We start from the raw sequence: 13,513 nt of genomic DNA, 5'->3' as shown, positions 1-13,513 counted from the left end.
TGACAATGCCTTAGTCAAAATATCAGCATCCTGCTCCTCGGTAGAAATGTACTGCAACAACATGATCCTCCTTGCCACACAATCTCTAAGATGATGATACCAGATATCGATGTGCTTGGACCTGTCATGAAACACTGGATTCTCAGAGAGTTTTATACAACTCTGAATATCACAATAGATCACTGTTGGATCCATCTTGTGATCAAACAACCCAACTAGAATTTTCTGCATCTAGATAGCCTCAGATGCTTCCTGACTTGCAACCATGTATTCGGCCTCCGTCATGCTGAGTTCAACTGATCTGTATTTCCTGCTATATCAAGAAACTGCCACTAACCCAAGGTTGAAAATTCCACCTGAAGTGCTCTTCCGATCTAATGGACTCCTTGCTCAATCTTGTTACAGGGAAAAGTGTCTATTTAGAACTGCTGTATCCCACTAAGGTGTGATAGCTGCCTTAGAAACAAACAGAGAAAAACTACTTTTGTTTTTCCTTTATGAATTATAGATAGAGAGGAACAGAAATACCAACCTCTGTCTTGCGCTAATCCTTCGATTTGATCCCTCTCTTCTTTGATAGTCCTCAGCTACCTGCTCCCTTGCACGCTCAACTTCACAAAGTACCTGTAAGATCACAGAAGCATAGCACTATACAAAGACATGGATCTATAATCATAAAAAATCTAGGATCGGATGTAAATTGACCATACAAATGTAACAAGCATCAATGATACAAAAGCATGGAGGAAAACTCAAATAGTTTTTATTGATAAACAAGAAAAGATCCAGGAGGAGTTACAACCAGTTGTTCTGACCCAGCATCAACCTCCCAGCAAAGAAGCCCCTCTTCACCTCAAACGAAGCTTAGATCACCCAACAATCTGATGTTTGTCTCTAGAAACCAACAGCAATTCCTTACAATATGCAAAATTCTAGCCTCTGGATCTCTGGGATGAGGGATCCATATATAGATATCTGTAAGGGGGATGAGTCAGCTTGTGATTTGATTAGTGTCTTCTCTCTGATAGTTCTTGCTTCCACTTGGAGACTGAGGGCCTCTTACTCATCCTTGGTCGAATTCAGTGAGGCAAGTGTCACAGGAGAAGATTCTAGAAGCTTCCATTGCCTCTCCACCTCGCGAAATGACACTGCCATTTGTCATTTCTCGCCCATCGCACCCCACAGAAGGGACTTTTGAAATGCAACGCACCCTCACAGTGTATTTAGGTGAGATGCAATGCATTTAGCCAGTGGAGCAGCTGCAATGATCTTGTTTTGACCAATTCTGAGCAGTTTCTCATGGATAACTTCTGGGAGAAGCTGTAATCTGTTGACCTTGTTCCTTTAGTGGTTAGAACAACACTTTTAGGGACTTAGGAGCCCTTGATTTATGGACATTTCATGCTTGGGGTTGTAGGGCCCAAAAATGTCTATAACAGTTGCCCCCTAAAGTATGAGGCCGTTAACCTTTTGGTGTCGGGTGAAATGCTTTATTATGAGGATCCAAAGTTCTTTCAATGCTGGGAGGAGACCTGTAATAAGATACAATACAATACATTATCTCTATATTATTTTCATGATCTAGCTGAGGCGGGCATTCCCATGCTCAGCTTTATAAATTCATTTTCATGTACATAGGACAGACAATCGTCTGAGTGTAGACTGATGATTCTGGTAGAGCCATCATCCTTTTGAGTGGATGATTATCTGTGCAGCAATGATGTACATTTAATGTCTTTATTTTACGTGAATATATATCGCAGCCCAGATGGATGAAACTAGATCCAGGGTCTTCAATCTCGCTCGATCTTCACTCGAAGTACAAGTCGATCCATGTGAGAAATTTTCTGAAGTCGAACATGGAAAGACATCGCTTGATTACCAGTCAATGATGTAAACTGTTAACAAGCGTGAGAGGAATCACCGATAACGATAATGACCCTCAAGGTACTGCAGTACAATTCACGTGGTGTGAATAAAGGACTCGGAATCGAACACCACGCAAAATATTTCGGTCGAAGGTCATTGATGTAAACCTGTCGCCGAAAGTGAGAAACTTGCCATTGAGGCATGCAAGCTTCAAAGTACTGAATGGGGTGTTCCTAGATCAACTTCTTGGATAATGAGCTGATGTCGACAAGAAGTGATCCGTCACAGGAGGGCCTTAATGAATCCCACATCAATGACACGGAACGGAGCAAATGATTTTAATGGAGGTGAAAACAATCTGGTGATATAAGGTTCAGGGTGGCGGTCATGAAAGAATGGAGTATAATGTATGGTAGTGGGTGAGACACATGTGAATTCACTGAATGACTTCTCTTGAACATATCGGCGACACTAATGTGATGGATCGGTAGCATTAACCCCAAATGTGAATGGTATGGCGTGACCATGGTGATGTGACCGGTGAATGAAACAACCCAACCCGACTCGGACACGGAGTGGAAGTGTCATGTTCAAGAGCGACTTGCTACCAACAAAGTTTCTTTGATTTTTCTTTCCAATTTTCTCTAGTCATTGCTGACCAGTACCTCTTTATTTTTGTCAAGCTTGAGGAGGATAACATATGCTTGTTCTATAATTTTCCCTTCGAGTAAACCCATCGCTATGTTTTAACGAGCCTAGCGATAGTGAAACTCGTTCTCGTCTATAGACAAGTTTGTCGCTATTAATCTTTTTAACGAGTTTAACGACAAAGATAACTCGGTCCTTTTCAATTTTAGAGAGTCTGAAAAGGAACGTAAAGGTAACTCCAAAATTCCTTTTTCGTCATCTAATCCCTTAAGTCCGAAAAAAGTATAAAACAATACAGAAGGGATGAATTTTTGATACTTTTAACGAGCCGAACAAAACAAGCGCTCGATATTTTTGTGTAATAATCCGTCAGGTCCAAAAAGATTAAAATCTAGAGGAGGGATAGCACTTCTTGTCCCTTTAACGAGCTGGAGAGGCCAATGGCTCGGCAATCTTTTCATATTTTACGAGTCAGTTGAAAAGAGCTTAAAGGAGACTCGTCTTTTGAGGAACGAGTGATAAAACGGGTAGCAGCTAATTCCAGGTAAGGTTTGGAATTTTCCAATCACGGTAGTGTCACAAGGATGGCTAGTGAAATCACTCTTCGCAACTGTTTCTCAAAATGGGTAAACAATCAAATGGAGGTGAATGATTGGCCAATGAAAAAGTGGAGGTGACGGTGCAAACACGACCAAGGCTTTAATGGCTGAAGTACTACATTCACGATGGTTATTTACCGGGGAATAGTTCATTTTTTAACGAGCTTAAACGCGGGTGGAAACATTTGCTCATGTCTTATGTTTATTTTTTAACGAGCTTGAACTATGTGCTAAAACTGCTCGATTGAATGGTCCCTTTTTGATTTTACCATAAATAGCTCTGTCCTTTCAAAGATTGTACTGTATTTTCAATTGCTTCATCAAACTAGCCAGAAATGAATAATATATGCTTGAAAACGAGTTAGAACACCAATATTTTACTTTGAACTACGTAAAAAGTAATGAAAAATTGTTTTTACCTCTCATTTTACCATTTCTTTTGAACTTTGGTTTGTTGGAGCTTTGGAGGTGCTTTCCCCCCTTGCTTTTCATCAGCTGATTTCGGGAGATTCTGTGGACGATTCTCGGCGCCGTCTGGACCAGGTAGGAGCTAAACCTGAGCTATTTCATTTCATGGTTTCCATTTTGCATTTTGAGCTTGATTCCTAGCTTTTCTGAGCCCCTAGGGTTTGAAAATCTCGTTCTGCCTTCAGTGCACCCTCTGTGTATTGAAAGGTGCGTTGAATGTTGGCCATTCTAAAGGCCATCTGACATGCAACACACCTAGAGTACTGCTACAGGTGCGATGGGCGCAAAGAAGGAATTCTGTGCACAATTTTTGATGGAAATTTTGCCTATTTCTTGCCAAAATCAGGATCTAACTCTTCTCTTATTTGTTTTTCAGAGATATTTGGAGCAAGATGACCATTACATGGCGATAATGTGAGCATGAAGAAGAGGACATGCTTGCCCTACATGATCCAGTTACAGTAAACGCACTGCGGAACTGTGGCTTGCTGAAGTTTTTCCGCATTTCTAGCATGAGACAACAGATCAACTTACTATAGTATTTGCTCGATGCTTGGGATCCTACCAACCAGGTTTTCTAGATCAGGGGAAAATCTATCCCCTTGACTGTAGTAGACATCTATTTCTTGACTGGCTTGTCGAAGCGGGGTGCCCCCATCTCTTTATCAGGTTCGGCCCGAGGAGGTGACTCGGTAAGAGATTATGTTCGCCAGTACTGCAGAGAAGGATCTCAGCCGAGTAAAGACGGCAAGATCATCATCCGTGATGTCACTGACAGGTCCCTTAGGACTATTCTATTTAGTTTTGGTAGGATGGCCGGTGGTGCGGCTCTTCATGTAGCCAACCGATCTTATATGCAGTATGCCTTGGAATGCCTCCAACCGAAGGTGTTCAACTGGTGCGACACAGTACTTCTTGTGATGAAAGAACAGTTGACCAAGATAAAGAGAGGGAGGTTGAAGAACTTTGGGTATGGTTCTATTTTGACCGCCTTTGCCTTGGAGAAGATACCACTGATGCAGCCGCAGTACATTGCACTCGATTTACCTTCTCCTACTGAACCACGTATGCAGAGATGGGTTGACCACATGTCTAGGCATGTTGGCCAGTCTCAGATTTCATTTTCTGATACCTTCTTCAGGTGGTTTGATCGTCAGGAGATGGTTTATTCTGAGTATCCATACGCTGGCATGGACTTCCGGGGTGATCCAGATTTGGTACTACCGGATGGTGAACAGTGGGGCGCCATTGGTAAAATGTTTACCATATTCCTGTTTATCATTTTTTGTTTATAATGTCCTCGTGTTGTATTCTATCAAGACATTAATCAAACTCATGTGTACATGCAGATGTTGGTCCTGTCCGTCCAGCAGTTCGCCTGAGAGTACCAGTCGCTGCCCCAGCAGGAGAGGCTGTCGGAAGGGTTATCCTTTGTGACCTCGACGTGGCCGAGACTCTCACAGCATTACAGGAGCAGGTTGAGGGCCTCACTCTTGGTATTCCAGATGTGAGGACCGACAAGCTACCTTTGAGGTTACAGTGGCATACTACTGGTGTGCCCAGACGATGGACTCGTCTCTTACGCATGATCGCACAGGCTGTGACTTGCTATCACGAGCATCATTAGACTAGGGTGCCCCCTAGCATTTTGAGTTTTTTGGTCATTTGACCGATTTTGTCTTGGTTACAGAACATTATGTGTAAACCATAAACATTTATATATAATTTTGATTTTTGGAGTTTTATTTTGGTTAAGTTACATGATCCAAATGCAAATGTTGATGGTATGTTTCTTTTTATAAATGTTGCAAATGTCTATCCAACACATAATTTGCCAATGAGTCAGTTAATGTGTTTAAGTTTCTGGAAATATGTTGATATTGAATACAATCAAATTGTCTTTCCAAAATCTTAACCCTTAGGAACATGCGATAAATAGCTGGATTTTGGACAGAATAGATACCAGTGAGTTGTAGTATTACGCGTTGTGAGTCTAGCCTGACAATTAGTCAGCGTATACCATGTATGATGGCATCAGAGAGAAGTTCTATCAACACGCTATATTCAGTGATTTTATTTGTTGATCGACCAATATATACCCCTCTAAAACTTACTAACTCGCCGCTTGGATCAAAAATGGCCCAGGCTGCGGAAGATAGGTTCCGCGAACTAAGACTCGCTCCGTCGGCATATCCAACACATGTCTCCAATAGGTTTGACATCTGCAACATATGTAAAAAGTGGATTACTTGACCAAAATAAACACTTTAGCGAAAACAAAAACATAACAAAAGCATACTGGTTACCATTACGCATAGTAATGCTTGAGGTACAACCCATTACGAGGTTGCGCCAGTGGAATTTTGTCATAATCCATTAACTCGTAGGCTCCTTTTGCTAACACTCATTTAACAATATAGGGGCCCATCCATAAAGACTTAAATTTACCTACTCCCAGTTTATCGGATTCTTGGTCGTGAAGTAAGACCAAGTCACCTTCTGAGAAGACACGGGGTTTGACATTTTTGTCAAACTGCGCCTTGACTCATTTCTTATGGGCTTCGTTAGCCAAAGCGGCATCACAACAGGTTTCATCCAATTGGATTAATTCCAAGAAACGAGCTTCTTCTTCTGAAGTTCCGGGGAGGAGATCAATTGCGAGTTTGAGAGACGAGATTTCGCACTGGATTGGTAAGATTGCTTCCAGGCCATATACCAGTTGGAAAGGTGTAAACCCAGTTACATTCCTTACCGATGTTCAGTAAGCCCACAAAGTTGAGTACAGGATAAGGTGCCATCTTCTCTTGCGAACTCCAATCATCCTTTGCAGCATGCGTTTCAGGACCTTGTTGATTGCTTCAACTTGTCTGTTGGCTTGCGGATAATATGGAGTAGAGCTGTCGTGAGACAACCCTAGTTTGGCAGTTAATTTCACCATCATGTGATTGCGAAAATGCGATCCATGATCTGTGACTATAGCCTATGGTACGCTGAATCTGGCGACTACATGATTGAAAAAGAAGAGGGTAGTTGTTTCACCAGTATTATCTAATTTAGGCATCGCCTCGGCCCATTTGGTAAAATAGTCAACTGCGACTATGATATACCCATGCCCCCCGTTGACGTGGGGTTACATTTCATGAAATCGATGCCCCATTTGGCGAATGGCCCAACAGCAACTATTGGCTGCAGAGGTGCAGGTGGTCTTCTGGTTTTGCTATCGAAAATTTGACAAGCATGGCAACTTCTGATTGTGGTTATGCAATATTTGAACATTGTTGGCCAAAAGTATCCTACTCGTAAGATTTTTTGCACTGTAGCATATCCAGATTGATGCCCCCCACATGCGCTTGAATGACAATCATTCAGGACTTTTTCGGCCTCCTCATGGGTGAGGCGCCTTCTCAGAACTGTATCGATACCATGATGGTAAAGTGTATCACCGACGATCATGTAGTCTTTTGCTTGGTATCGAATACATTTTTGTTCGGAGTGGGAGGTGTTTGGCCTATATTTTTGGGTTTGGAGATAAATGATTATATCCCCATACCACTCATTGCTTGTCGATATCAGAAACAAATTTTCGTCCACGATTGTTTCTGAATTTGAAGCAAATTTGAAGGTGGAGGCAAATTTATGATTGCCTGGACCTTACATGGGTCAAGACGAATCCCATCCTTGGAGACTACAAAGCCAAGTAAACGACTAGAACTGACGCAAAATACACATTTGTGTGGATTGAGTCGTATCTTGTAGTGTCGGCAACGTAGAAATATCGCTCTTAAATGCTGCGGGTGATCAGTCCGCTTTTGCGAATGAGCCAGAAGGTCGTCGAGGTATGGTTGAACGATGTTTTTGATGTCATGGAAGGCATAATTCATTGCCCTCTGAAACGTCGCCCCTGCATTCTTTAAACCAAAGGGTAATTTTCGATATGCGAATGTGCCCCACGGACAAATAAATGCAGTCTTTGACTGGTCCTGTGGGCGGATATTTATTTGATTATACCCAGAGAATCCATCCATGAATGAAAAGATTTCGCATCCGGTGCATTCATCAATTATCTGGTCAATGAAGGGTGTAGGGTATTTGTCTTTCGGACAAGCTTGATTTACATCCCTATAATCGACGCACACTCTAATTGTTCCTTGTTTTTTCATAACAGGGACAATATTCGATACCCAATCGGTTAGAGGAACCGAGTAGATGAAACCAGCATGGAGAATTTTTTCAACTTCTACCTTAATGGCAACGGCTTTCTTGGGGTGCACCTGCCTTAGCCGTTGTCGTACTGGTTTGACATCTGGATACATCTTAATTTCGTGTTCAACGATACTCGAGTCAATGCCCGGCATTTCACTATATGACCAAGCAAAGACATCTCTGAATTCGCGAAAAAGAGCATTATATATTTCCAGTTCTAAAGGAGAACAACATTTGCCGACATAAATATTCTCTACAACATCTGTTTTGGTTGAGATATTTATGGCGATAGTCTCTTCAATATTGGACAAGTTTCGCACAGAATCCGCCATGTTTACAGTATTTGATAGGAAATCAAAGACTGAAGGATGATAAAGGTCATCTTGAGTATCTTCTCCACAGTCCTGGAGAAGGGAACGATGGTGGGAATCATTCCATGGTGCCCCGTCAATTACCATTGATTGGACAATTCCTTCGTCGGTGACATGCACTTGCGACCAAGGATCTGAAGGGGTACCATATTCTTTAGACCTATCTATCCAAATGCTTGATGAGCGTTGATTTGGGTTTGCTTCTCATGCTAGGAACATTGATTGCTACAATATTTCCATTGGGCTTGGGGGAAAAACCATTGCATGATCCATGTCGATATCGTTTTCTGAGATCTTTTTAGAAGATATCATGTTGCAGGTTCCTATCGACGCTACTTCCGCCAGGTTGATTGGAGGTGGAAGGGTGAAAGTTCCCATTAGTGTAGGATCTTTTAATAGGCCTACTCCGATATTTTGAAGCGAATGGGGGCTTCCATGGATCATGGGAATGCTTCCTGTAACTTGAGAACCATTGGGGAGGAAATTTTGTTGATCGACGATTGTAATCCCTCCTTGAAAAGGAAATGCAATCTTCCTAAAATAGGTCGACACAACAGCTGCCATGGCATATATCCATGGTCTTCCTAGTAGGATGTTGTAATCAAGATTGCCATTGATTACTTAAACATCTATTTCTACCATTTTCCCTCCTAGTTCAACTTTCAAGTTACTTAGAATACGATATGGGGTATATGTTCTTCCGTCGAATGCTTTTAATGTCGTCGATGATCGTGACAAGGTTGGAGATCCTAATGTTTTCCAGCAACTCATCGACATAATGCATGTAGATGCCCCCTCATCAATAATTGTTCGATGAACAGTTTTGTTGAGGGCTTTCACTTGAACAAGGAAAGCTAGTTGAGCTGGTAATTGAGGATTGTATCCTTTATGATCGAAGGATACAAGATTGGAATCCTTTGGGTCTATCCCACCAATGGCTGATAATAAAGCCTGCCTTTGGGATGGGCAGTTCTGTAGTACTTCAAGAATCGACATAGTGGATGGCGATTGGGCCAAATCTTCCACTATATTATAATTTTGTGCCGCTCTAGCACGGGGATTAAACGTCGACTTATGTACTACTCCATTTGGCGGTTTTATTGTCAATTCAAGAATGGTAGGCGGCGCAACTTCTATCGAAGTTGTTGTTGAACTACTAGGTTGATCTTTATCCTTGTTGTTCGAAAGCTGAGGATTCCCATAATCTTTGTTCCTTGTCGATATCAAAGCATCATTTTGATGTTTTGAAACCGACAACATTAGCACTTGAGACGGGGAAGCATTTTCACTTTCAACCAGATTTGCTCCTGGATTTGGAAACGGATCAGTTAACACTGCGGAGGTTTTCGAATTCTTGAAGGTTTAACCTCAGCTCTGTGTGGACAACTTACGGTCCAATGATCTTCATCGCATATGAGACATGGATTTTTTGGTTTCCTATCTCCAGGAGGGTTTGAAGAAGATTTTTCAGGTGATGATTCCTCCTGTTTCTTCTTCTTCCCTTTGCCTTTCTTCTTGCTCCCTGGTTGTTTGGTTTCTTTGCCTTTATATGTCGATACAACATTTACTTCCGAAGCAAGAAGTTGATCTTTTGCATTTTGACTTGAAATCTTACGGGCCTTTTTGGATGTAGCCTTTGTCGATTTCGTGTCTGTTCTGCCAATCACGCCATCGCCGGCATGAGAGTCATTGTTCGATTTAGGAGGAGGAGGAATTAAGAATTCCGGTCTAGGGGCGTCAGGTCTTTTATCGTAGAGCGTGCCGGACTGAGTGTAAATCAAGTCCAGATATTGCGCATGAGCGATAACTTTCTCTTCTGTTACGACTCCCCCCTTTGCCACATCTTCCGTGATGGAAGGCAGTAATGACTTGATAAACCATTCAGCTAAGAGCTGATCGGGGACATAGGTTTTTACCATTCTACTACGACGTCGCCACTCATGTATATGATCAGATATGTGAGTGGCCGTTGTCTGTTTGAAGTTGGTAAGAAGTTCTGTTCCCATTTCGTACCTTATTGGTAACTGAAAATGGGTTAAAAAGGTTGTGGCTAAGGTACTGAAGTTGTCGAACGAAGCTCTAGGCAATTCGATGTACCATTTTGCCAGCGGAGTCGCCGTTTTTCCGGGTGAAGATCCATCGAATCATCATTTAGGGTGTTTGATGAACACCATAGATGAAAGGTCATCACGTGATTCGATGGATCTTCACCCAGATTTCCATTAAATTTAGGAATATCTGATGGAAGTTTATGTGGAATCGCTGGCCACCAAGGGGCGTAAGTGATTTGATCGTTTGCTAACCGATTTAGATCAGGTAACTCTAAAGTTGCCACAAAGGGTAACTGTTGATTTAGGTTAGGTGAAGCATACCTAGGATAAGATGGGATTGCCTGAGCAGGTGGTCTTTGCATACCGGCATAATGCATTTGATGCTGGTATGTTTGGTAGGGTTGGTGGGCATGACCATTGTAAAATGGTTGATTTTGACCATTTTGAATGTACGGCTGTCCACTATTAGCAAAGATTTGTTTCTCAGAACCTTGGTATACTTGTTGGAATTGCGGTTGTTGGTATTTTACTAGCCATGGCTGTGAAGCCATGTGCTGTTGACCGATACTAACAGTTTGACCAAGATGAGGTGTAATTGTACCCGTCTAAACCTGTGTCATTTCACCAGTCAGCGATTGTGGTTGAGTCGCAGGGTCAAGGGTCTGTTGCATTACAACCTGAGAAACCTGAGGTTGGCATACAACAGGCAGCGCTTGAACTTGCGACACCGTCACAATAGCTAGCGTAGTTGGTATGTTTGACATAGGTAAGCATTGTTGCATCGAGTATACAACTCTTGGTTGTTGAGGTAGTATTGGTACCCAACCGCTTGAGGTAATTCTAGTATAACCTGAATGTTGTTGTGAACTCCCGTATGGATATCCTCCTGGAGGGGATAATGAAAGGGTATACTGCCCCCCATACGGTGGTAATCCAGAAGTCAAGGGAATTGTTTTCCCTTGGGGGCCAGACTGCCCAAACTGACCTCCAAATGGATCAATTTGTTGAGACTCAACATAAGAGTTTCCAGATATTATTCCGGATGAAAAAACAGGAACGGACCATACTGTCGAAATAGCCCCTGATTAGACTCCTTCTAGCGGTTGAGAGCTAGTTGGGACAGATGGTATACCAGCAAACATTGTCGGAGTGATAGCAGGGATTTCTGCCGTCGCTGTGTCAGATGACACAGTCCTATATGTTTACGGTTGTTTAGACATTTGTAGTCTATCCAAAAGATTACCTAGCGATTCTACAGGAGCTTCCGCTGGTGGTAGACTAACTTCTGATGAAGAACGATATAGAGTGACCCCGACTCCAAATTGCGTTGGAGTACTTGTTGGAGGATATTCTACAATTTCTTCTATGGCAATCAGACCAGGTGGAAGGGGAAGACCGTCAAGTCCGTAGAATATTTCTAGTGCCGAAGAAGGTGTGAAATCGGCAGCGACAGATGTTTGAAGAGCAAGACTCTCTGAACCAGTTGTAGATGGAACTGGTTTGGTAACACAAGTGTTTACTCTCAGACTAGGATCAATATCACTGTCCTTCTGTGGCTGCTGAACTTCTTCTGTAGAGGTAGGGATTCCAGAAATGTTTGGAGTAACCGGAGTCTCTGATGTCGTTGGAACACTTGTTCTAACTTTAATAGGAGATTTGGAACCAGTTAAACGAGTTCGCTTTGTCCGTACTGGCTTCGATTCTGGAGACAAAGACGGTTGACTCATAAGCCTCCACGAACGATGGGGTTTCAATTGACTTTCTTCCACGATTGCGGATTACTCGATCAACTAAAATAAAGGGGAAGTATGTTTCCGAATTAAATGAATTTTAGACGCTTTGACACAACTTGTTTTTTCAGTTTTTAAGAGTCGAGAAAAAACAAAAGATGACTCTAGTCTCCTTCGATTTTTAATGAGCCTAAAGTGACAAGTGCTCAGATGGACCTTTTCCATTAAGGAGTCTGAAAAGGAACGAAAGGGACTACTCTGGAAATCTAGGTAGAGGGAGTACCAAACCAATTGCAAAACTGCAAAATAATTTTTACGGTACGGCAGTCAATCTTCCCGAATGCTGTGTTCAGTGCATTGCGATCGATAGGGCGGCAGACACGGCTTCCTATGGATAAAGGATTAAGCCTATTGGGGTCTCCCAAAATATACTCGACGGTACATGGGAGCACAAGTCCGTACTAGCACTTATCGTCTCAAAGTGCAAGAATCACCCAACCATCAGTGAGAACAACAGTTACCAGGCTTTACGATGCCGGAATACGTCTCTAGCCTAGACTTCTAAATGTTGTGCGTTAAGTTCCAAAGCGTTGTTAGATTCATTGAATTTATTTTAAGTTGATCTTGTTTATGAAGTTTTCCTTTCAGGTTCACCACGAGATGTAGATGTAATTCCTAAAATGCAATCTAAGATGATAAACAAACTTTTTATCTCTTTTGTGCAATGAAAATCCTAGCTACTAGGGAAAAGAAAGACAGAATCTTTTCACAAAGAGCAATGAGCACACTCTAAATGCACTTTCCTAAATCAAGCCAATTAGACTGTCTATATGAAAATGTACATGCATGTATTTGTTTTTCGACTTTCTTAGTATATGGATGCTAAAAAGAAAGTTGATGCACAAATCTGAATTTCTTTTCAAGCGACAAATATCAACAAGCTTCTTTTCGAAATAAAAAAAAATGGAGACGATCACAAGACTTCACGATTTTGAACTGAGTACTTGTTCTTGACACTAGAAAATTACAAATTCAGACCAAAAGCAATAGTAACAGGATAATCGACCATCAACAGCAATCAAACGTTTTCCTACGATCGAAATCGACACTTGCGACAGATTCAAATCAAAGGACGACCGTACGACTATGCTACTTTTGCAAAGGAGAACTGTAAATGACTCAACAAACACACAAAAACATCTACAGTTCTTTTGTACAAAGGAGGCAGAATAACAGCAAGGAAAAGGAGTTTCAAACAGACATATACTGATCACAGGCAGCAAAATTCAGGAATATAACTGGAAAGAATGAACCACAGAAGCCACAACTGCACAGAGCTAGTCTGATCAGCGCACCTGTAACACAGAGAATCTGAAATGCAGCACAGGTTGTCCACTCGGGAAGTGCACTGAAATTCAGAATCTCTGAACAGTACCTACGCTGGGCCAGAAATGAGACTCTGTTCGGGTTCTAGGTCACAGTTTGCAGTTCAGTTCTTGGGTTTTGGCCCAGTAAAAAGCAATCAGTAATGCAACAATCAGGGGTAGATCTAAAGAGGATCTAAGAGCTATCAC

This window comes from Pinus tabuliformis, chromosome 1_2 (assembly GCF_031772625.1).
Source record: "Pinus tabuliformis cultivar Carrire ecotype Pingquan chromosome 1_2, CPIR1, whole genome shotgun sequence".
NCBI classification, from domain to species: Eukaryota; Viridiplantae; Streptophyta; class Pinopsida; order Pinales; family Pinaceae; genus Pinus; species Pinus tabuliformis.
The sequence above is the reverse complement of the archived record's forward strand: the minus strand, read 5'-3'. Positions refer to the sequence as shown.